Raw genomic sequence first — 26,872 nt, forward strand, 5'->3', positions numbered from 1 at the left:
TATCCTCGATCTCCTGGCTGTTGAAACCATACTTTTTTCACTTTTTTCATTTACGGACTGTTTTTCACGGTGGATTATATTGGATTGATATATATTGATTACACGGTTTTTGCGCAACACTTTATGTTCACAATGCAATTTTGGTGATAAATATCTCACTGATGTGTTTTCAGCTTTCTGATATTAAATTTGTACACAAACGCAGTAATTTTTGGTTTACCCTTGTGGATAAAGGCTATCCCCAAAGGGCATTGTTATGCATTAGGAGGAACTGCTCAAATAAGAATGATTTTTTTTTTTTATCTCAGGTCTCTAACTCCTTATTCTCCCTTCACATATTGCTTTCCTGATGATTTTTTGTTTGTTTCCGTTTTATTGACTATTAATATTTAAACTTTTTATGTTTTCTTTTGTTAATTATTTTACAGATTTAGCATATATTTACACATTTCCCATTTAAGAAGCACACTACTAAAAAAAAAACCACTTTATTTAATTTGTAAAAAACTTTGCAACACTTTGTACCATTATCATAATTTTTGTATCATTTTAAACAGGACAAATTATAGAATAATATGCAGTAACACTATTTATTTTTAACCACTTAAGGACCGAGCCTCTTTTTGACACTTGTTGTTTACAAGTTAAAATTATAATTTTTTTACTAGAAAATTACTTGGAACCCCCAAACATTTTATATATATATATATATATATATATATATATATATATATATATATATATATATATATATATATATATATATATATTTTTTTTTTTCAGACACCCTAGAGAATAAAATGGGGGTCATTGCAATACTTTATGTCACACCGTATTTGCGCAGCAAAAACTAAATTTTTGGGGGAAAAATACACTTTTTTGAGTCCAAAAAAATAACACAACAGTAAAGTTAGCCCAATTTTCTTCTATATTGTGCAAGATAATGTTATGCCAAGTAGATTAATAACCAACATGTCATGCTTCAAAATTGCGCCCACTCGTGGAATGGTGATAAACTTTGGCACTTGAAAATCTCCATTGGTGAAGTTTAAAAAATTATAAAGGTTACCAGTTTTGCGTTACAGAGGAGGTCTAAACATCCCTTGTAATAGAAAAAAAAAAGCATGACAGGACCTCTTAAATATGAGATCTAGGTTCAAAAAGATCTCAGATCTCAAATATACACTAAAATGCTATAAAAAAAATTAGATGACCGGAGCGTAGCAGGAGGGGGGGCCTTCTTTCGCCACAGATAAAAGTGATCTCACGGTGAATCCGCCACAGGGACCACATTTATCTTTTTGTACAATATTATTTTATTGTTTTCATAAAATATTACAGGGGTTTTACCCTATACACAGCAGATATAGTTATGTGAAGGCTAACTACATATACTAGTAGAATACTTTACATCTTCTTACAAATCTTCAATACATATTTTCATACACTCATAAACAAAGGCAAAAAAAAAAAGGAAAAGAGAGAAAGAAAAAAAAAAAAAAAGGAGAAAAAAAAAAGGGGAAAAAATGTAATCGCTCCATTATGACTAAACAATGGTAGGGTTCCCTTTAACCCAAATTAGAAACTCATCTGACTGTCTATACTTGGACCAAACGGACCACGTTCGAGAGAACTGTTCTTCTATTCCCACTTCCCGCGCCAACACCCCCTCTAAGTCTCTGGTAAAGTCCATTTGAATTGCCCATTCCCCCAGGGAAGGTACCGTTGTTGATTTCCAATGTCGTGGGATAACTGCTCTGGCTGCAGCGAGGAAGTGTATAAGCACATCCCCCTTTGCTTTTTTTAGAGATCCTGGAATCATGGTTAAGGGAGCCACTCAGGGTGATGCGTGGGTATTTATATCTACTAGTTTTCCGTATAGGTCAAAGATATGTTTCCAAAACCTTCTCACTGGGGGACACTCCCACCAGATATGGAACATGTTTCCCTTTGACTCATGGCAGCGCCAACAGATATCAGATATATCCTGATTAAATTGATGGATGGTAGACGGACACCTATACCATCTGCTCATCAATTTATATGCCTTCTCTTGCGTTCTTGTAGCTATCGACATTTTATGGATCGAAATGAAACTTTTTTGCCACATTTATCTTAAAGAGAAATGCACGCCATTCCTGAAAGTACCAGGGTAATGGCAGCTAGCTGGTATAACAACAGTATTTAGTGTCAATGTACCGACGTATGGGTATGGCGATTTGCATGAAGTGGTTAAACTAATGTTACTAAAGAAAAAAGTGTGTGTTGTTTAGTTTTGTTGTGTTTTATTGTCTAATGATTGTTAAAAATATCATTAAAAGAAAGCCTTAAATAATACAGTGATATACGTATTACCGCGCTATCATAAAGCGTAGCTCCACTTTTGTAAAAATCAGTGAGCCAATCACACAAGCAGGAAATTTGTTTCTGGGGGGTGTTCTGTACACCATTGAACTTTACAGAAATATACAAAGCTGCAGATTGAAAAGGAAGGGTATTTTGTTTAAAAAATTTAAAAACATTTAACTACATGTGACTTGTGTCACAATTGTACAGTATATGCTCTATATACGTTTTTGATTTTCCATTTTTTTCCCATGAAAGTGGAGTTACCCTTTAAGTAATGACTATTATATTGCTGAATAAATCGGTCCAAAGCAGAAATGTAAAAGTTGCCCCGCAACAGGTGTGAGAGCCAAAGTGGTTAAATAAAGGGTACCAGAATGAGTTTTTAGAACATACTATAAACGTGGTTTCATAGATGGAGAGAGCTTCTCTATTGTGAGTGAAAAAAGTATTTAATCCCCTGCTGATTTTCTACAATTGCCCACTGATTGCCCAAATGATCAATCTATAATTTTAATGGTTGGTTTATTTTAACAGTGAGAGACAGAATAACAACAAAAAAATCCAGAACACATTATATATTATACTAGAGCCTTATTGGTAAAGGGGAGGACTTTTTAGCACCACCAGCCTGGCAAATCATAAAGCTAGGAAGCCCTTGAGTGTGTGGTGTTAGCTTCTTCAGGAGCCCTGTAAGAGCTGAGTAATATGTTGGTGCTATATGAATACTGGAAAAAAATGGTAAAGTTGAGCTCCACCCAAAAGGGGAAGCTCTGCTTACTTGCACACCACATTTGGAACTTTTTGGGGGAGCGGGGAAGTTGCCAGGTACCCACTCCCTACTTCCTGCTCGGATTGAAGGATCTTTTTCAGGTGCTGTCTTCGCTGAATCCCTGGACAGGTAAGTGTCCTTGTATTAAAAGTTAGCAGCTACAGTATTTATAGCTGCTGACTTATAATTTTTGGGGTGAGATTGAAGCTCCTCTTTAAATGTAAATTTTGGGTAATAATGTGTAGAGAGAGCTCCACTTTAGTATACGTGGCTTGCTTGTGCATCTGAAGCCTCATAGAAACTCACCCATCTATTTGAATTTTGTCTTACCTTCTATATGACGCTAGTGGAAGTTAGATGGATTACATATATCTTTAAAAGACTACATAATCATTAGTTCTGTAGCAGGTATGGACTGGCAGATTCCATTTGCAAGCTAGTGAGAAATGTATTTTCTTTTTCTGAGCAAAATACCAAGATTTATGTACCTTGATTAACACAGACAGTTTCTGCGCATTTTTCAAAAAGCTCTTCATCAATTTCCCCCTCAACCAGCACCAGAATCCAGCACAGATTGCTGCCATAGTCAAAAATGCTAATTCATTTGCTAAGTCTGTGCCTGTCCCCGCAGTGTAATTGTGCTTCAGAATTGCATTAGAGGTTTCTCACTGATGTTATGAAGTTCAAAATACTGTTATAACTTCAGACGTTGCCAGTATGGTTCTCTTTGCCGGAGCTGATTTAAAATATCAATGAATAAAAATGAGTTGTGAGCTGAAAAGAGGAATTTTAAAATGTTGAATTAAAAAATGATCAAGACAGTAAAACAAAGAATGCTTCCAGAGTTATTTTAACAGGGGTGATAAATGCAAGTAGAATGCAGTTACGTGAAGAAAATATATTTACCGCATTCTAAGCTAACTTACAGGCGCAAGTCAGTCAAACCTGAAAGAAAAGTATGCCCTTTTACTGACTATAAAGCATGTCTTTCAAGTGTTTAAAAGAGAAGTATGGGTTGTTTTTTTTGGATGCAGCAATGGTCCGATGCTGCACCTGTCCCCCGTCGGCTCTAAGATTCAGAAACTGAGCGATCAAACACCGCTGATCACTCAGTTCGCAGTGTTCCATGAGCAGAGAGCTGGAGCTCTGGGCTGTGGAGGGGCAGGAGAATCCGGCTGAGGCTCCTAGCGGCTCACTGAGATGATGAGCCGGGTGCTGGCCCAGGCCCCTGGGTAGACCTCAATCATACGGTAGTGATCTTTCCCTAGCCTGGACCAGCTCTGTGATGGCAGCCGACAACAGACTTTAGCCCGCTGTCTGCTAAAAACAGGTCACAGGAGTGCAGAACGAACTGCTCCGAGGAGAAGTACAAACAAGCTGTATTTTTAACCACATTTTTTTAAATTACTGCTATCATGAAAGAGCAAGGCATATTAATGGGGACTGGGGTTTATGGCAATCATTTCCATAAAATCTCATGTCACAGGGACGCTCTTGACTTCATGTAGTAAAAATATACACATTTTCGGGTACAAATTTACAAGTCCATGCATGTAATACTCACTAAAGAGTGTATGAGTGATTATGGCACTAACCTGCCTTTTTGCTTTATAGGAATTTATAGAAGGTCCTTTAAATTTACATTTTAATCCTTCATCTTCTACCTTATTGGCACTATAGCCCCCATTTTCATAATCTTACTTGGCTCTGAGCTTGTGGAAATTCAGGCCAGTTCAATGGTTAAATCACCTCCCTCTCTCTGGAGATGACTGTGGCTGCACCCACACACACCTGGGTTTAGACTCACCCAGAAAACCTACCAGTAGTTTGTTGGTGGGTGCACACTGTGATGACAGTCCATAAAAATACTAGATCAACAGTACCAGAACTTTATCTTTAGAAAGCTGGATGGAGCCCTTTGCTTTCCCCTAATTGGCCCTTTTGCCACTATTCCTCCTACTAACACCAACAATTGGACACTGTTCTTCCAGCTAACGCTAAGATGGGGCATTGTGCCTTCCATTGAAACCAAATATGGAGCATTATTCCTTTTTGAACTAACCAAACGTGATAGGTAATTTTTTCACTCCCACTTCTCACCAACCCAAAGTCATTGCTTTCTCTCACTGACCACTGACACCAGGGACTTTTCCACTCCTACTGGTCACAATTCAAATCCCCTAATGTCTAAAGGAGAGTAAACTGGCACTTTGTTTAAAAGGTTTTAGGACCCTAATACTAGATCATGCCAGTATACGTGTGAGCTGGTTATAAACGGCTATTAATTCCAGAGATCTCAGTAATAGATTTCTTGAGAGATAAGCTGTCAAGTAGTTTAACTCCCCAGCAAAAAAATAATTATTCTTGCTACAAAAAAAACTAAAATTCAGTTTTGGCTGGACTGACCATTTAAGGTAGACTTGTTTTTAATTCAATGCATGGGTACAGTTTTGATGGCCGTAGTACAGGTACCCGTGTGGTCAACAGATATGTGTACACTAAATAATTACCCTATTAAATAATGATTATTTCATATATTTATTCCAGTTAACGTGATTGTAAACCCAATGATTTTGCATAAAGCAGCCTGATCCTTTTCTTCTTGGGTCCCTACCGGTGCTCCTGTCTCTTCCGCCCCACCGAGTGCCCACCATAGCAAGCCGCTTGCTCTAGGGGAACTCATGTGGACTCTCTTCCAAGCTGACTCTGTGGGTTTTATTTACTAATAGGTAATTCCACTGTGCACTATAAGTGCAGACACTGTAGATCTGAGGGGGACACGCAAAGAAAATAAAAAACACATGTTTGGATGATAGAAATCAGCAGAGCTTCCCCTGATTTCAGATCTTCCCCTCAGATCTACAGTGACTGGACTTCCAAGTGCACTTCTAAGTGCACTTTTATTGCACAGTGGGTTTGCCTTTAGTGAATAAACCCCTATGTGTCCATTGACACAAAGAGCACAGCTCAGCCCCCTCTCTCTTTACTTGCTATGACTGACAGCACATTGCTGGATTGAGATCGGGCTCAGGTAAGTGTAAGAGGGGGCTGGCAGGGGGAAGTACACTTAGCAGATAGACCACTTTAATAATGTTTTTATTGCCTACAAATATAATTTGCAGATTAGTAGGTCGTATTTAATACTATTATTTACTGCTTGGCATTACAAATATACTCTTATTATGGCTGTAAAACAGACAGTGTGGCTCCCCCTTTTGCCACCAAAAAAATCCTGACCCATTGATTGAGGTATGAATGCCACTAGACCCCCTGAAGTTATGCTATGGCATTTGGCACCAAACCATCATGAGCTAAATGGTCAATCATAGTCAAAAAATTATGATTGGTTGGTATATGTACATTTAAAAAAATTTCATGCACAGTATTTGCCTATAAAAACCTACCTGGTGTGAACATCCAAAATCTCTGCGACCGCTGCTAGGCGCTGCCATATTGAATTTGATGTCAACAGCTCTTGCAGACTCAGAGATGTCAGTGAAGTATTTCCCTTCGCTCTTCTACCAGTAGTTACATAAAATCATAAAAGGTGATTTAAGAAGGTAAAGGGGGGAGATGCTGGGTCAACAAAGACAGAAATTTATCGCTTGCAGAAGAGGAGAAGGCTATGACCTGCAAAGAGGAAAAGATGAAAGCGCTATGCTTGGGAATTGACTCTTTCTGGTGTAGTCAAATTCTTTAGCCAGTTCAAAGCCACATTGCAAGTAAACAAAACATTGCAATTAAGCTGCAAATAAGCTTATTATTTTTCTGTGCTTTTACTTTTTTTTAAGTTGGTGACACAAGGCCTCTTTATGACAAATAAATATATATTCAGAAATCTAAGAATACATATTTTATCTAAACAAACTGTGCATCCTACCAAATGCTGGTAATATATTGGCAAACATATAAAATGAATAAGTAAAAAATTGAGCCATGAAGATGGTGTTGACAGCCTAGTAGATGGCTGTACTACAGTGCAGTACATATTCATTTTTCCACAAAGGGATTCTTATAGTGTAATGGTATTTTTCATCTCTAATCACTAGTACTTGGTGTCAGTATCTCTTTTCTTCCCTCTTTTGAATGGCACAGTGTGATATGTCTAATGACAGCTAGAACAAATTTCAGTAATGAGGTCACCTTGGTCCTGTATTACGCCTTTGACTGCTGTTTTCCATAGAAATTATTTGTGAAAGCGAATCCCGTGCCTGGAATAACTTCCTACGCTGTGGCAGAAAAGTGATGGAAAGGACATGTTCCCACTTGATTGTCTTCTGCAAGCAGGTTTTAAATTTGAGGCTGAAAATTGGAATAAAATGAAAAATCAAGTTGGAAAAATTCTAGTTTGTACATTGTTACATATATGTAACAGTACATAGATGTTTTGGCATACACAGACTTGCTCTTTGTACTATAATCCCACTTACATGAGCAGCTCTGCTATATTTACTTGGTTCTCTGTATACCTTAGGTTCACTATTATTCTTCACCCTAGCTCAGCTGGCAGTACAGTGAGGACAGATCCCAAAATTGTGGATGAGTATGTGAGTGAGAGACTTGTAAAGCGCAACACATGCAAACTGAATCGCCTCTGGGCGCTGTATCCATTTCATGGGTAAGGAACCCCTTGACCTCAGAAGAGATGGGTTTTAATCTTTCTCCAGAAGGCCAAGTGGTTCGACTCCAGTCGGATGGTGGTTGGTAGTGCATTCCACAGGTGGGGTCCTTGGACTGCAAATCTTCGATCTCCTTTGGACTTGTATCTGGCTTTGGGTATCTGGAGGAGGTTTTGATTGGTGGATCGCAGAATGCGATTGGGGTTATGGGATAGCAGAGATTTTGGACATGTTGTCTTTGAAAAATTGTTAGCACTTCCAAAGGGTTATAGGACTGCAAAGTGGAATGACAATACAGTTAAAAAGTGTATTTAAAGCCAAAATGTTTTAGTGTTGAATAGAATAGGAAAGTTTTGAGACTCCTGCCATGTTTTTTTTTCTGTTATGTCCATTCTGGGCTAATTCTCCCCCTCTGTTTGTTCTGACCATTGGCCCTGGGAAGAAATTGATTGAAAATCCAGAATTTTACTGTCACTAGAAGAGAAAAATACTTTAAATGGGGACACCTGTCCTGTCACTTTGAAGAGATCTACTCTCACTTCCAGTTTTGTCTTTGGGACGGGAAGTGAAAGGACATTTCTCTAATGATGATAAATTATACATGATTTAACCCATCCCTACCCAGCCCTGGCATCCCTATAACTAGGCTACTATGCCTAGTTGGCGGAAAGGTCTGCCCGATCGTGTGACCACTGTGATTGGCTGTCATAGTGGTCACATGAACAGCAGCTTGTCCCACCGGTTCCCGATCATTATTAGAGACAGGGAGCTGTCATTGACAGCTCAGTCACTGTGCTAGGAGCATGCTCTTGGCACAGAAACCTCTGCCACCCATGGACGAACATGTGTGTTTGGGCGTTAGGAGTCAAATTAGCCATTAGAATAAAAAGACCACATCAGTATAGCAAATGTTATTTAAAAACACAACTAATAAGTATAATATACAGTATACATAAAGTAACCAAAGAGTATCATTGTTACTATTATGCCATGTAAAACCTCCCCCAAGACATTTTTGGTTATCTGCTGACATGCTCCACAATCAAAATATATCTTCAACCAAGTGGACATTTCACTAGGACATACCTCATGATATTGGCCAATGTCAATTTTTTTATTTTTATGATTGAAATGGTATTTAACATTTTTGAAGGTTCTATATAAGATGATTTAACACATTCACTTTATACTGTTATTTTTTGTGGTTATTTTGTGTAGGTTTTTCTCCTTAAAGAGACTCCAAAGAAAACAGGATGGGATGGCTAGGAGTTATAAAGTGTAGCTTCTGAAAGGGTTCCTGCACATACTGGCAGCATCTTTCATCACTCTCTGCTGTGCCATAATTGCTCCAGTTCTAAACAGGAAACTCTTAAGCCTGCCATAGATGGATTGAATCTCAGACAGTTCAGCAGGAACCGTACGAGATTCAATCTATCTATGGGCAGGGTGATTTTACCCAAGCCAATCCATTGGTCGACTTGGGTGCAACTAGCCTGTCAAATTTTGTACATGAGATTACTTCCGGTGGCTATAGCCGCTAGCAGTAATCATTGTGTTATGGTGGCCAGGAAAGGCTCCCTGTGCCCCCCTCCTCGAAGAACCTAATAGCACTACTGTTTTGATGGGGGAATCAAGCTATTTCCTTTCAGAATTTTTTTTATTCTTCTATGGCTTGCCTAAGGCTGGCCATACACATCCAAATTTCCACGATTCACCTATCAACACGCATAGTGCTGACAGGGGAATCCCTCCTGCCCAGCTATTGTCAGCTCCCAGCAGTGGGGTTGGAGAGCGAGTGGGGGAAGCCGCCCTCGCCAGAAGAAGACTGTGATTATCGCTAGTGGCTGTGGGAGCCACTAGCAATAATCATAAGAGAATCTGGCAGGCTGTTTGTACCCAAGTAGATCGATCGATGAACTTGGTACATTCAGCCTGACCATTAACGGTTCGAATCTCAGCCAGTTCCTGCTCAACTAACGGAGATTCAAACCGTATATGGCCGGCCTAAGACACTCCCAGGTAGTGCTGGAGCATGCCTGATTCCTCTTACAACCCTCTCATAACTGAGTTGTTTTGGAGTACACAAAGACCTGAAAGCAACGATAGCTCAAAATACTCAGAGCAGACAGGGAACACAACTCACAAGATTTCTGACGAGATTAAGGGCACCTAATCTTGCACTCATTTAACAGACATAACAAAATGCATTTAATGGTATATTTGACAGACCAAAAAAAGAGCAAAGTTAATTTTGGGGGTTTATATACACATTAAAAACAGAAATGTAACCTGTTTGGTTCATCATAAACATGCAGAACACGGTGTGTTTTTTGTTTTTAATCAGCGCAATTCTAAATTAGAAATAATAGCAGCTTTCTCTTTTTTCTCATATTAACACACGAAAGGCATCCGTAAATGTAAGGTGAGAAAATGGTTACAAACCACTTGGCAGAACGAGCTCTCACCATGATAAAGAGCAGGTTTGTCATCAGACTCCATTTTTAAATGAACCAATTTTTCTTCACTGGTACCAGGAGAACGTCCATAGCTAATTCTTAATTTATTAAACGGCATATCATACCATTGATAAGCTGTCAAAAATCTGATTGCTTTCACTGTGCACTAAGTTGGTCTGAACATTCACCACTTAACACGCTCAGTGTGTCATTTATCCATGGTGCTTTAATCAGCAATGAATCTAAGCAGATTAAAAGAAATAGAAAAAGCCCACAACCCATTTCACATTCACATGTTCTATTCAGATCTATGGAGGAGCGGCTGGGCAGATGTAATTATATTCAAGTCACTTAGCCTATTGTCTAAGAGAAAAGTGAACACCCTGAAATGTACAGAGACAAATAGGTGGATTTAAGTGTGCCACAAACTGCTCATTAATTGATAGATTACAGGATTAAATTTTTCCAGCCATGTTTCATAAATAATCTCCCTAATTTCACAGCCATTTTTTTCTCTTAAAAAAAGCCGCTTATTTATTTTTTCTATCAGCCTAAGCTCTAGTTTATGGCACACAAAGTGTACATATCGTGTTTTTTTTTAAATCATGGTTGACTAAATTATTCAGAGTTTCGCCTTCCTCTCTTTTACTAAAAGTGCTAATCCTTCAAGAGATTTTAACAAAATCTAAGTTTATCCTGCAAATGGTAACTGTGGAAACAAACCTGACAAATACTGTAGTGTTTGATGAACATTTATATTAGTACAAGTTTGATTAATTATCATCAAAGCACGTTTAAAATGGCCCTGTTAATTGAAATTGAACAACTGCACTAAACCCTATTTAGATCTAAACTGGGCATGTAGCAAATTATTTTCAGAAAAACAACTACCATTTTTATGAAAAAATAAAAAGACATTAACTGTTGTAGGTTATAATGCTTCTACCACATGTGGAGTAAAAATAATAAAACAAAACAATAGGACCTGTCTCTCAGCATGTCATAACTGAGGAGCTGTGAACCAGTTTTAGCTAACCTATGGGTGGCTTTACAACCTACAACAAAAGGTTCTTCAGAACTTGTTCCCAACAATTTGCGAAAATTTCTTGACCTATGTATTCTCTATCCAAGTTAAAAATGGAGGCCACATTTTCAATATAGATGTTATTTTTGCCCTGACCCTAGTTTTCCTTTTTTTTTTTTTATTTAAACACAAATGTAAAAACATAATATATTGGAAGAAAAATGGTAATTTGCTGGAAGGTGTTTGGGCTGCAGGGACCAAACTTCGAACCTTTGGGGACAATTTCTGAATAATTTAGCCGCCTTGCATTGGTTAAGCTCCAAATTAAACAAACATTTCCATAATGCAGTGGTTGGAAGAACATGTTTTTCCACTTAAAATATCCATTAGGGTTCCATGACACCATCTTTTGACTTCATAGCTTTGGTAGTAGGGAAGAAGTGGGCATTTTATTGGGCTTTTTTCAGTACTAGAGTAAAAGTAGGGCCCATGTACAAAAGTTTGAATGGTAAAGCAACTCAAAGCAATGCAAGGCAGCATAGAATTCTTCATAGACTCCAGCTTTGTCATGCTCTGATCAACCTTTAAAATCTTTTTTTTAAGAATGAGCAAGTGGGCCTGGGTTCAGGTTGGGGAGGATCTGTGAGATTAATGCATGAAGTCTACCATAAACTTAGCACATGCCTCACTAAGGTCTTTAGTAAATGGTGTTATTTCTGATTATTTTCAAGGCTTACATGCCAGCTGTTGTTGAAAATAGGCATGGGGATCTAGGCTCTGCCTTTGGGGACATTTACCAATGCAAAAACATAAAAAATATATATATAATTTAGGTATTCAGGGGGAGAGGGTCTTTTCTTTTGGCTTAAAGGGAAACATTGAAAATACACAAATTAAATAACATGCATGGGGGATGCCTTAATGTTGCACATCTTGTTGTGGAACAGTAACAAGTAATCCTTTGGGTGTCACTTTTAAAAGGATTAATTTACACTATATCATAACGCCATCATGCAGCTTTAAGTATATTATTTAAAGGACTTGTGTATTTTCAATGTTGCCCTTTAAGCAGCAAGAAAAGATCAGCTCCCTGCTGTACATAATTGTATTTTTTTATACATTGTATTAATAATACATGTATTTTCACTTAGGCCCTTTTCACACATATGGACCGTTTATACATTTTTCATCCATCCGTTAATGGATGGAAAACAGACATCAATGCATCTCTATGAAAAGACAGATGTAAATGGAAGATCATCCATTTACATGTGTTTGCATACGTTTCCGTCAACATACTTTCTTTGGAATGGATCAAAGCCCTATTTTTCTTCAGTTAAAAAAAAAACAGATCGGATGAAAAACAGATGTCAATGAAAAAAAATGACAGTTTTTGCATGAAAAAATGGCTCCAGAACTCAAATGGTTATTTGGTAAATGTAAAAAACAGATGTAAAAACGGACGAAAAACTAATGAGAAATTAATGTAAAGTTTTTGTTTTTTTTTAAACGTGAAACAAATGGTCCGCATATGTAAAATGGGCCTTATAGGTACTTTACATCTCAATCTCCACATTTATTGTGCAGATCTGCACAGATTTAAAATGTATTTGCAGTGTGTTTTTGTCACATTTTCAGGAAATTTTTGATGTGTTTGAAGTGCGTTTTTTAGCCAAAATGTATGATTTATGATTACTTGCAATCCGGTAAGTTTATGTGAAAATAATTCAGCATGCAGTCTTTTTTTTAAATGCAGATGAAAGCACCAATATAGTGTAAACTAGGGTCATTGAAATACATTCATTTTTCTTGCATATGCATTTTTACAGTGTCTGGTGTAAACAAGCCCTAATGCCCTGTACACAACATCAGTTCGTCTGATGAAAACGGTCTGATGGATTTTTCCATCAGTTATCCGATGAAGCTGACTGATGATCAGTCGTGCCTACACACCATCAGTTAAAAAACCGATCATGTCAGAACGCGGTGATGTAAAACACAACGACATGCTGAAAAAAATCAAGTTCAATGCTTCCAAGCATGCGTCGACTTGATTCTGAGCATGGCTGGATTTTTAACCGATGGACGTACCCACTGTTGATCGTTTTTTTCTATAGGTTTTTTATCCATCAGATAATTTTAAAACAAGTTCCTAGTTTTTTGACTGATGGATAAAAAAACAATGGGGCCCACACACGATAGGTTAGTCTGATGGAAACGGTCAATCAGACCGTTTTCATCAGACGAACTGATCGTGTGTACGCAGCATAATAGATAAAAGACTGCAAATTATGTAGCATTCGAAAATTGGCTGGTAGCGGGACATTTTTAATTGGCAATTTTAGTTACTATAGACAGGTAGGGGTTTGAATATGACATTAAAGGAACCATAGAGGATTCAGTAGTGATGATAGACCAGCAGCAGGACCATTTTAAATAGTAATTGTAGGCCCAAAGTTACTATAGACAGGTAGGGGTTTGAATATGAAAATAAAGGAACCACAGAGGATACAGCAGCGATGATAGGCCAGCAGCAGGACCATTTTAAATAGTAAGTTAAGGCCCAAAGATACCAGAGACAAAAAGCACAGGTTGGGGTTTTATCACAAGAATTAAGATACTGCAGAGAATACATCATTGTAAAACTGGCCAGTAGCAGGACTTTTTAAAATCAGGGATAGCTAGATGTTCAGAAAAGACTTTGGAAAAAAGAAAAGGGGCAAATTTTCTAAAGTGGTGCATAAGATTCTTAGCTGATTCAAGGTGGATAAATCACTATTCATAAAGTGCCTTCTCAAAGTCGATTCCCTGACGCTCTCACTAAATGAAGACACATTAAGCAACACTCAATGAACATGAGGAATGGTGCTTACTGTATATTCTTCTTATTTTAAGAGCTAAACCACAGGCAAACTGCTAAATACTGAGATGCAATATGTATATAGGAACTGTTATGCCTCCTAAAGGATTTGCATTTCTCTCCATTTAGTCCTGAGATTTACACAGCTCTGACTTGTTTGCTGCAGTCAAAGTAAGGTTACCATTCATTGCGGCTTCCTGGGGGGTAGTTCACAATGCGAGAAATCTGTCCTTGGAAAACAGGCATTTCCACATTCATCCCCAGGAACCATGCACTGTAATCATTATGGTGTGCAAGCTCCAAGTGGCAAGTATCAACCCAATCCACGTTGCTGTGCATGCACAGGCCTCTCCATCCATGCCATTTTAGACTTTTGCACATTGTGGTTTACACTACGCTGGCCAGCTCCTGGGTATGATGCTGTGGTGGTGGATACCAGCCATAGCTACTAAAATCTGAGTCCTGAACTCTGTGCATTTCTTAATACTGAACCCTGAACTTTTTGCATTAATTAATCCTTACCCTTGAACTCTATACGCTAGTTACTATTGACTACCAAACACATTGTGCGTTATTTAATCCTGACCTCTGAACTCTTTGCATTACTTGTTCCTGACCTCTGACCCCTAAAATCTGTGCAATAGTTACCTCTTACTCCTGTGGCATGGCTACAAACAGGGTTGTGGTTTGTGGGTGTGGTTAAAGTGGCTGTGGTGGCTTACATGGTTTGCTATGTTTCACAATAGGTGGGCTTTATGGTAACAATCTTATAATAAGAATATACAGTGTAACTGTTCAGTTCCGAATCCCACACATAGTTCCTCATTAGAGAAACAGTATAACTGACCTGTAACCTAAAAAATGTATATCCTAGATAACATGTTATATCGATACAATAACCTATGCAATTACGTTTAAGGGACTGGAAGTAGGCTATCCCTATCATGTAAATATGATATGAAGTAGCACTCTGCTTCACCTTGCTTATGATGCATTTATGGTGCTCTCATTGCAATTATAGAGGAAACTATATTCAACTTTCATCTTTCTATTGGATGGAAACCAGTGTAAAATTTTTCATTAACCACTTAAGCCCCGGACCATTTTGTTGCTAAATGCCTAGGCCAGGTTTTGCGATTCGGCACTGCGTCGCTTTAACAGACAATTGCACGGTCGTGCAACGTGGCTCCCAAACAAAATTGGCGTCCTTTTTTCCCCATAAATAGAGCTTTCTTTTGGTGGTATTTGATCACCTCTGCGGTTTTTATTTTTTGCGCTATAAACAAAAATAGAGCGACAATTTTGAAAAAAATTCAATATTTTTTACTTTTTGCTATAATAAATATCCCCCAAAAACATATATACAATTTTTTTTCCCTCAGTTTAGGCCGATACGTATTCTTCTATCTATTTTTGGTAAAAAAAATTGCAATAAGAGTTTATCAATTGGTTTGTGCAAAATTGATAGCGTTTACAAAATAGGGGATAGTTTTATTTTTATTTTTTTTACTACTAATGGCGGTGATCAGCGATTTTTTTCGTGACTGCGATATTATGGCGGACACTTCGGACAATGTTGACACATTTTTGGGACCATTGTCATTTTCACAGCAAAAAATGCATTTAAATTGTATTGTTTATTGTGAAAATGACAGTTGCAGTTTGGGAGTTAACTACAGGGGGCGCTAAAGGAGTTAGGGTTCACCTAGTGTGTGTTTACAACTGTAGGGGGGTATGGCTGTAGGTCTGACGTCATCGATCGAGTCTCCCTATAAAAGGGATCACTCGATCGATGCAGCCGACACAAGCACGGGGAAGCCGTGTTTACATACGGCTCTCCCCGTTCTTCAGCTCCGGGGAGCGATCGCAAGCGGGCGGCTAGAAACGAGTACCGGATCGCTCCCCGCGGGTTACCGACCGTCGCATGTACCGGGGGGGGGTTTCCGATCGGACCCCCGACCCGCGGAAAGGCAGGGACGTACATGTACGCCCATATGTCTGTACGTGCCATTCTGTGGACGTATATGTACATGTGGCGGGCGTTAACCGGTTAATTTGCATTTTATGTTTATCTCTTAAACCTAATAAAAACGTATTAAACTAAAAGTGGGTGTGGTCAGTAGGATGTCCCCAGATTAAATTTTGATAATCTGGTAACCTTATCTTAAAGTTTATACAAACTGAAATATATATATATGAAAAAAGTAGTATAACAATAAAGCAGTGAATTAATCTGAATTAAATGAATACTAAAACAGTGCTAAAATATTAAATGAAAATCTGTGTGATAAACACAACAGTAAAAGTCTTTGTGTAGCAATGATGGTGGGTAAAGTTCACAATAATATCGTGGGTGATGATAGAAGTAATTGATTCAGTGTGCACCTTCCACCAAAATAAACATCCGACTTTCCACCTCATGAAGAAACACTCCCCCAGGGGGTCAAACTCCCCAAAAATACCTCACTATCCACATAGATCCACAGGAAACACAGCTCCAATAAACGTCATAAAAACACAGAAATATTGCACATAGCGTAATTCCATTTATTAAACAAATTCCCTGTATAACCAAAGGATCCCCTCGTATAATCTACATACACAATAAAAATATCGTGTCAAGTATATAAAGTGGCCCAAGAGGGCGCTATCACCATACTCAGCCGTCACTTCCAAGGTGTCGTGCGGTTCACGCCCTTACGCGTTTCATCATCACAGACTTCAACAGAGGATGCCCTCTGAATGTCAGATTGGGAGCAACAGCTGTGTTACTTACCAGTCTTGTCCCTACCCTAGCCTGTGACTGGACTAGACAAGAAAAAGCCGAACACTGATGAGCTTGTCTCTCGGTCACTGTGCTCTCTCCTCCTATTACCATGTTTTTTCCTAGAACGTGAGCACAGCAGTACAGGTGTTTCCGGTACAGGTAAATGGCTTTTTGTGATACTTCCCCCTCAACCACCCTGACCTGTGCTGTAAAGTTGATTGCAAAAAGTTGATACCAGCTTAAATTCAGGTAATTATGGTGCCTTCATTTAACATAACTCACCTGTATCTCCCTGGAGTTCGGCTTTAACATGTGCACGCGCACACACATTTTTAATAATGACAGTAAACCAGGATATTGAGTGATTACTGCTATTCCTTTTGCTAGATTGACACTGAAACTATTCTGTTTTCTAGCAAGTGTGAGCTACATAATATGCAGAAAATACAGCAGTTACATATTTTTTGACTATAATGTAACACTGATTTGTAAGTGATGCCGCAGGTCTAGAGCTATATTCCATGGATGCAAATGAAACTGTCTGAGTGTCAAGTCAATTTTGTGCTAGAATTACACAGAGAATTCTCATCTTTGACATCTACACTTTGTCACTCTGTTCTCTCCAGCTTCGCATATATCTGTTCCTTTCTGACACGAGTGAGAAAAGTGAATGTAATATTTGGTATTTTTCACATCATGGTATTGTCTAATGTACATCTGAATCTCCCCAAGTACATTGCTGCAATATTTAAAAGAATAATTACACACATTAAGTAATTATTTCTAATAGTATCAGGAGAAAGTAACACTTATTCCTTGTACACACGATCAGAATTCCCGTCGGCTGTGTTGCATACACACTGTCGCACCAAATTCCGACCATCCAAAACACTGTGATGTACAACACTATGACGAGCCGAGAAAAATTAAGTTCAATGCTTCCGAACATGCATCGACATGCATGCATGTTTTTTTCTCCGTCGGAGTTTCATACAGATGAACAAAATTTCCGATCGGAAAAAAAGAGAACATGTTCTCTTTCTAAGTCCGTCGGAATTTTTGATGGAAAAACTCTGATGAGGCACACACAAAATTCCATCAGTCTTTTTCCATCGGAAACTCTGATTGTGTGTACAAGGCATAAGGCCATTTTTGTTTCAGATATTAGGTACAAATATTGTTTTTCATGAATGTCTATAGGCTTTTTCAATAAGGAGAAACAATGATAAAGGGCTAGGTTCAGTAACCCGTCCAGTCAACCAAAATTAATGTAAGCCTTTGAAAATTAAACTGAGCATACAAAATGCTCAAGGCTTAACAGTACAAAAAGTGTCAAATAGTTAACTTTCCTAGAGAAAATCCTGTTTCAAGCTTCTTCCAGTGCTGGTCACCAGGTAAGGTCTTTGGTCACATGATCTCTGCTGAAATGCAAAATAAGTCTTAAAATTGACTTAACTGTATTTGAGCAACACAAACTAAAAATGCTATTAATTCATTTTTTTAAATATATAAAGCAAACTCACTTATCCATCCATGTCTCCGTACTTTAATTTGTTGAGACATCACTATGAAAAAAAAGGAGGGACCGGTTTGATTGCGCAGCGCGTCTTGCACATGCGCAGTAGGGAACCGGCAAGTGAAGCCGTAAGGCTATTGCGAAGGAAAAAGGGTTAAAACCACCTGCGCTGCCCATCCATTTCAATTGCCAGAAGTGGTGGAGGCGCTTCTTCACCGCTCCAAAGATGCTGCTTGCAGGAGTTTTTTTAACGTCCTGCCAGTGCATTGCCTCAGTGTGAAAGCCCTGATACTGCAGGGGGGGGCATTTTTTCAGGCGCTTTACAGGCGCTATTTTTAGCCCAAAAGTGCCTGAAAAATGCCCTAGTGTGAAAGGGGTCTTACTAGCATGTGAAAGTGCCTAGGTACTCTTGTTCCTATAGTTCCATGTATGTTTTTAGTGTAAGAGCTAAGTTACTGCTGCTTTTGACTGCTAGCCTTCAGAGATTTGGAGTGAGATTTGGTGACATCACTATTGTGCCTCACACTGTTCTCTTTGCTGGAGGCTTTGACCTGAGGAAGAAAACCCCTGCCTCCTCCAAGATGGCTGCCTCCGCATGGAGACACAGTTCAAAACAAGGAATCAGTAATGTTGGAGACATCAGTTGCCGGTAGAACACAGGTAATTCTGATGACTAGTTTTTTTGCCCCCTTCCTGTCCCTGTTTTTGGCACATCTTCCTGAGTTCTTCTTGAAGTTTACGGCAGTCAGATAAATGAAAGATTATTGATAAATTGGGATGAATTACTGTGATCATCGTATAATTCAGAGTTGAATAAGCTGATTGTCTGCATACTCTGTTTCACAGTGTTGTATGAGGTTTGTAGCTCTTCTCCATAGGTGGAAAAAATGAAAATCATGTGTAGCACCTGGTTACTTAAAAGGTAATGGTGCTAGTCAAATTTAGAGAGGGATCAGAGTGTTAATTGATTCTGATCCAATCATTATGTGTTAAACTGGTCTCTGTCTCAGCTTGGCTATGCTGTGGGCTGTCTATTGTTACTTGGGTGTAGTTCCTACCTCGGGGCGATGGGTGGCAGCAGTGGAGTCGAGGTTTGGGTGCTCTTCCCCAGCAGCCAATCAGGAGGGTTGAGCCTCGCTGTACATGCTGGAGGAGGGTATTTATGGGGCAGACGCCATTGTTCTGGGTTCTTCTTCGGAGTGCGGCACCCACCTTTAGGGTGACTGCGCATCACAACGTCCCGGCGAGATGGCCTTCCAGGCCGGGGTGAGCATGCCACGCGGGGTTCCTGGTTCCAGGACCATGTTGGTCTGGAACATTTGAGCTGTGGCAGGGAGCCCAGTGGTCGACTGGGTTCCCAATCCTGAAGATCACAAGTGAGTTAGCTGTTCGGTGGGGAGTCCATCTGAGGAGAGCCAATGATAGGCCGGCGATCCAATAGGGTCTCGACAAACCACCAGGGATCAAGGTAGCCGGACACTGAGAGACTGGTCACCTCTCAGTCGGTACCTGAAAACTATCTGAAGGAGATCCAGACGCAATTCTATCAAGGAGGATCATCTCCGTAATAACAATCACAGAGAGGGCCTGTGGCAGAGGCTTTTCCCTGAGTTCATTTCAGGAGGGTCTGTGACTTCAGGTTCAAGCAGTGCCCTGGCTGCCAGGTCAGTGAGAGTAGGCCTGTCCAGGTACGCTTTACCCACTCTGGCTAGAGTGGCGAAGAATACAAAGCATTGTTTGAAGCAGGACTGTTTCCCTGTTGTTGCGCCTGAGTCTGCTACTTCTTCTTTAATTTCACCTCTACTCTTCATCACAAGTTTCAATGTTTTTACCCGGCTGGGTAATAAAGAGCACAGCAAAATACACCTGTCATGGACATTCCGATACTGTTATATGCACCATACACCCTAGGATGGCGGAAGAGCCATGAGGTGACATTCCGCCCAAAATAAACCAGCAGCTCCTCCGGGGGTAATGCTACACAAATTTGGTCAACATGCCCCCTATAAAGTCAACCCTTTCACATTCCCCGTTTTCTCAAGAGAAATATCTGTAATCACCTGTGTCATGGACCTTGGAATGCAGAAGTGTTCCTCCTTGAAATCTGTTACACATTGGGGGTCTTCTGCCCTGTCTTAAGGCTCCAGACGGCTCCATTGTTCTGTGTCTGGCTATTGTGTACATTGATTGCCCCCTGGGGCTTCTTTCTCATTACACATAGCAGTCCTTCTACTCAAGCTATCGGACCAATCCCTGCTGAACCCATTTTCAAGTCCTCATTTGCATTGGTAAGAGGACCTAAAGGAGAACTACATGTACTTTACAATTGACCAATAGGAAAGCGGTTGTTGGGGGCAGGATGTTCCAAATTCTAAAAGTGTGTTGTGTGCTTCCAATAAAGGTCTTCCTGTTTGAACTTACATACAGCCTGCCTGGTGTTTGTTCTAATGGATTCGGAACGGCACATAGCTGTAGTTCGGATCCCGGAGCCTTGGATGACCGAACCATCAGACGTTGCGATCTGCAAGCTGACTCAATAGTAGCAGAGGAGTGTCGGGAGAGCGGAACCGAGCGAGCAAGGGTCTCGTTACAACCTGCTATTGAAATCTGGTACTGCAAATGCTCTAAAATACCATGGATCTGTATGGGGAACCTTCTATTTTGTTTATGGTTGGGATTCAGTCATCAAAGGACTTAAAGCAATAGTTGGATGGCAGACCCATCACCAATCACTAGAGGTTGTGGAAGGTGCCACAAGTAAATGGGGCTTTACATTTTTCTTCAAATTGAACAAATATTTTATAGGTACATCTGATTATGTGATGCAATGACCAGTAAGATTTCTTGCTCCTGCTTCTCTACCCTTTTACTAAGCCTAGGATTGCAAATGTTATAGTTCACAGCTATATATGCGGTTGATATGTCTATTGCAGCTTTATTTGTTTGCATATAACAGCAATACATATGCATGAGTTGATATTAAAAAACGCAGGATGTGGAGGGGGCACCTTGAAGTTACTGGACAAAGATCAGATGCACATGGGAAAGAATTTGTTTAAGATGGATAACCCCTTTAACCATATAAAATGTTACAAATCTTTCTGCAATAGCTGCCAAAAATGACTTGTTTTCTCTATCATTTATTGCACTTATTCATCATATGTTTAAATGTTTTTGCAACCTTTGTTATTGTGCTGATGAGATATTTATTACAAATAGAAAACCAGGCAGAAAATTGTACATATTGTTCTGTCTCTTTTTCTATCATTCTTTTGTATATCAAGCTAAAATAGTTTAACAAGGGCACTCTGAACCTTAACGTATAAACTTTTTCCTTCAAATCTCATTTAATTTGAAAAATATAGTGTTTTTTTCCTGTTACGGACACACTTCACTTTAGATACTCACTTGAGTATGAAAACATGTGAAGTAGAGAGATAAGAAATATAATCAGATAGTTTAGGTGTAACCAAGTTTAATTGGTGACAAAGAGTCCATGAAATTAAAAGCCTGTCTTATGATGCATTCTAGGCCTCTATCTCCATGCAGGATCTCAGCACTGTGTGTCAGCCAATCGTTATTTTAGTATAAACTTCTGTCTGTTAAAGTGCGTTCAGCACAGTGGTTGCTCAGGAAAGTTTCACGGATCCATCCTCGATAAAAGACTTGGAATTCATTTAGGTCATAGATCATCGTGCCTCAGATTTTCTTTGTGACTTTTATTTTGTACAGCTTTATTGTATGCTTAAAACTTGAACCCAGTATAAAACTGAAAAGCCTTAAAGTAAACCTGAACTTAACAAGTGAACATTTGCTAGCCTATAGTGAACATCTAAAAATTTTAATTGTGCTTTAGCAGTACCCTGAAAATGTACCTTTTTCCTAAATTCCTACCGAAAAATAGCAACACACTACCTAGGTACTTCTGTGCTTTGAGACCCTTATCTGTATATTGTGAAGAAAATCGACTTTATTCTGGATTTTCTCATAGGTTCTGTTTGTTTTTTAAGAACCCCTGGACCGATCTGGGTGAAATTTGGATATGTTGGTCCCCCAGATCGGGGCTATCAGGGAATATGTAATGGCAGGGATACCTTGTGTGGAAAAGGGGTGTTCCAACTTTTGGGAAAATTGGGGTGCTCTCTGCCCGGAGATAATGGGTTTATTCCTTAAACTGATCTCAATATCTCAATGTGTCATGTAAATGAACTTTGGTCTGTCTCTCAAGCAGCATTCATTGTGTGAATTTCTATTGTTTAGCAAGTTCTTATCTCCAAGTCACCTCGTCTGGGCAGATGACCAGTAATTAACTCATGTGGATTCTATTGGAGACAGACGTCTGTCTCCTAAAAGAGGTCTATTGAAGGGGTGGCTCGTTAGTAACACCATTGTATGATGATGTGGGAGGAGTGTGGCATTGTCTATCTGATTACTTCAAGTATCCCTTTTGCTGTATATAAGTAACCTGCCCTCTCAATAACGCGATTCTATGCCTGGTAACCTTCATGAAGTCTTGGCTCATGTTTGGGGGAATATTCTAACCATTGGAAGAATCATCCTGGAAACTGCATTCATCTCCACTATCCCTCTACCTCCTATGGTAGCGATAATCACTTATGCTCGGCGATTGAGGGATGGAAAGAAGGCCGCAGTACCATAACCACTGCAGGTCTTAACAATCTGCAGTGTATCTAATGGACTATTTCCTCTGACTGTTATGCCGTGTACACACGATCGGAAATTCCGACAAGAAAACCATGGATTTTTTTTCACCGGAATGTTGGCTTAAACTTGTGTTGCATACACACGGTCACACAAAATCCTGACCATCAAGAACCCGGTGACGTACAACACTACAACAAGCTAAGAAAAATTAAGTTCAATGATTCCAAGAATGCGTCAAATTGATTCCGAGCATGCGTGTATTTTTTGCGCGTCGGAATTGCATACAGACGATTGGCATTTCCGACAAGAACTTTTCTTGTTGGAAAAATTGAGAACCAGCTCTCAATTTTTTGCTGTCGAAAACAGTCTGATGGAGCCTACACATGGTCGGAATTTCAGACCAAAAGCTCACATCAAACTTTTCTTGTCGGAAATTCCGTCCATGTGTACGACAGTACGTGGCATAAGTCTCATGAAATTTGAAGTAGAATTTGGTGATGTCACTGTTGGGTTGCTCACTGTTTTACTTAATGGAGAGGATACTGCAGTACAATAGGTAGGCAGCTCTAATAGGGAGCAAAGTGTAGAACAAGGCATGATATGTCAGTAATGGGGAAAATCTATAAAAACACATTTACCCTACATACTTTATACATGGTCTGCTGTCCTTGTATTTAAAAATATGTCATTACTGTGCTAAGAGTGAAAGTTTTACTCAAGCCGGCCATAGATGGTTTGAATCTCAGCTGGTACAGTAGGAACTTTCCGAGATTCAAACTATGTATGGGCAGGCTGATTGTACCCAAGCTGATCAACCAATCGACATGGGTACAACCAGCCTGTGGGATTTTTCATGTGGCTATAGCCAATAGCAATAATCACTGTGTTCTTCTAGCCGCTATGGCAGCCAGTGGTTGCTGGAAAGAAAATCTATGGACAGCTTTAAACCTAAAAGGATCAATAAAAAATAAACAAAACCAAATATACACAGAGGGCCAGATCCACAAAAGGGATACGCAGGCGTATCTACTGATACGCCGTCGTATCCCTGTTTCTATCTATGTGACTGATTCATAGAATCAGTTACGCATAGATATTCCTAAGATCCGGCAGGTGTAATAGTTTTACACTGTCGGATCTTAGGATGCAGTACCGCGGCCGCCGCTGGGGGCATTTCTCGTCGAAATTCCGCGTCGGGTATGCAAATTAGCACTTACGGAGATCCACAAAGCTTTTTCCCTTTGTTTTTTTTCCGTAAGTGTTAGTTTGCCGTCGCAAAATTAGGGCTGCTTTTACAAAGTGTAAACTTAGTACACCATTTAAAAATAGACCCTTCTTTCCCGCATCGCTGTCAAATTTTTTTTTTACATTTTTTTTTCCCGCCGCAACTCTTTTTTTTTCTTTTACGCCCGTCGCGATTCTCAAAACTCGGCGCAATGTAACTTCGCGCAAAGCACGTCGCGAAAATCGCGTCGGGAGCATGCGCAGTACGTCCGGTGCGGGAGCGCGCCTAATTTAAATGGGACTCGCCCCATTAGATTGGGCACGCCTTGCACCGGACGGATTTAAGTTACACCGCTGCAAATTTCTAGGTAAGTGCTTTGTGGATCGGGCACTTAGGTAGAAATTTTGCGGCGGTGTAACTTAAATCCGAATATTTAAGTTGCGCCCGCTGTACGTGGATCTGGCCCAGAGAGCTAAAATTTAGTTTGAGCCTATCTTAACCACTTGACCTCTGGAAGGTTTTACCCCCTTCATGACCAGGCCGTTTTTTGCTGTTCAGCACTATGCTACTTTATGGTCATGCAACACTGTATGCAAATTACATTTATATCTTTTTTTTCAAACACATTTTTAATCACCACTCGGTTTCTTATTTTTTTTGCTATATAAATGAACAAATACAGTACATTAAAAATAATAATAATAATAATAATAATAATAATAATAATATTTTCTACTTCCCATTATAAAACATATCCAATAAAATCAAATTTCTTAATAAATTTAAGCCCATGTCTATTCTGCTACATGTCTTTGGTAAAAAAAAAAAAAATAATCCCCATAAGTGTATATTAATTGTTTTGTGTGGAAGTTATAGCATCTACGAACTGTGGTATATAACTGTGGTATATATATTTGAAAATTAATCAGTCTTGATGTAATGACAGCCTATCTAATGTTTTTTAGATAGTACAAATACCCCACAAATGACCAATTTTTGGAAAGTAGACAGTGTGAGGTATTTTGTAAGTGGCATGGTAAGTTTTTTGAAGTTGTAACTTTTTGTCCAAATTTTTTGGAAAATTAAGAAATGAAATAAAACTATTTTTTTCCACAATTTTACTTTCTACATACTGTTACCATTGCAGTACAACAGCATGATCATATGACTACACCAGTAATCAGGAATACTGACTGGTGACAGTATGTGATCAGGGATTTTTTTTTATTTGTACACTATTATTGCTTATATAGTGATGATCACTGTATAAGCAATAGTTTTAGCTGACATGAATGGGTTAACAACTTGCTTATGATTGTGATATGTGATTGGCTACACATGGTACAGATAACCAAGTGTCATGTGATTTATTTGGGCCAATCACAGATCACCGTAAAAAAAACTGTTCATGAATGGAAATCCATTCATGATGGTATGTTTAAATTTTTAGTGTGGGATCGCTACAGGGCTGGCCCTGGACTTCATTCAGACTGTCCCACTTCGGACAACTCCCGCAACCCCCATCCCCGCCACCCAAGCCCCCTCTCCCCCTTCACAAGCCACGAGCCATTCTACTTTATTAGAGTAGAACGGCTGGTACTGCTACTCTTATAGGCAGTATCAGTGGGGAAGCTAGACATTATTTCACCCAGGGCAAAGAATCAGTTTGGTTCCCCCCCTTATGGGACAAGATTAGGCAGAAGTGAGAAACTCCCAGGCCATAGCTGTTGAGTCAGCTGTCTGTCCCCTCCCCCATGCTCCTCTGTCGTCCCCCCTGCTTCCCTGTTCCCCCCAGGTGAGCGCTGCAGGGAGGGAGAGGAGGTGAGCGCTGCGGGAAGGGAGAGACAGAGGAGCGGAGGGGGGGCGGCGGTCCGCTGCCACTGAAACCGGCCCACAGAGCCATCGGCCCACCGGGAAACTCCCTGTAGTCCCAATGGCCAGTCCATCTCTGGATCGCTATGACCAACCATAGCAATCGCATGATACCTGGCACCCAGTTACCAGTAACTGTAATCTGCTATGTCCAGTCACAGGAACAGTGCACTGTGTGCCCCTAACCCAGAACAGGCTGGATAATGTCCAGGTAAATCATTCAGGCTGCCTGTGCAGTTTGCACGTAAATGTACTGCTGGTGATCCGGAAGCCAGAACTTAATTTAAAAAGTTGCAAACTACATGACAAAAAACAACTGTTGAGAAAAATAAAAACTCTTTGGTCAAGACTGTATATTATTCACAACACAGTGTAAATAATGCGGGGGCAGTTCTATGTATACCCTGCACAGGATGTAGAACTCAGGAAATGCAATATACAACATATGACACGCACGGGCGTAGGAACCGGGGGGGACGGGGGGGACGCATCCCCCCCAGGAAATAATGCAGGGGGGACATGTATGGTAAAATCCCCCCCAGATGTGACAGCGCAGTCACTAAATTGTGTGCCCGCTGGCGCCGACTCACTGGCTGCCGCGTGCGCTCCTGGCTGGCTCCCTTTCCTCCTGTGCGTCTCCTCGCCCCCCCCATGGAGGATTGATTTGGTACATTCCAGTTCCACCGACGTGCGCCGCGTGACGTCACGCCGGCGGCCGGAGGTGAGAGGTGAGAGAGGGAGGAGGGAGCG

The 26,872-nt window shown here is 39.9% G+C and overlaps 1 protein-coding gene across 1 annotated transcript in view; it reads left to right on the plus strand.

Moving 5' to 3' along the window:
- Nucleotides 1-26,872, plus strand: part of PTPRN2 (protein tyrosine phosphatase receptor type N2) — a 1,169,469-nt gene that overhangs the window by 654,525 nt on the left and 488,072 nt on the right. The window lies entirely within an intron of this gene.

The sequence above is a fragment of the Rana temporaria genome, chromosome 5, assembly GCF_905171775.1.
Source record: "Rana temporaria chromosome 5, aRanTem1.1, whole genome shotgun sequence".
In the NCBI taxonomy this organism is placed as follows: domain Eukaryota; kingdom Metazoa; phylum Chordata; class Amphibia; order Anura; family Ranidae; genus Rana; species Rana temporaria.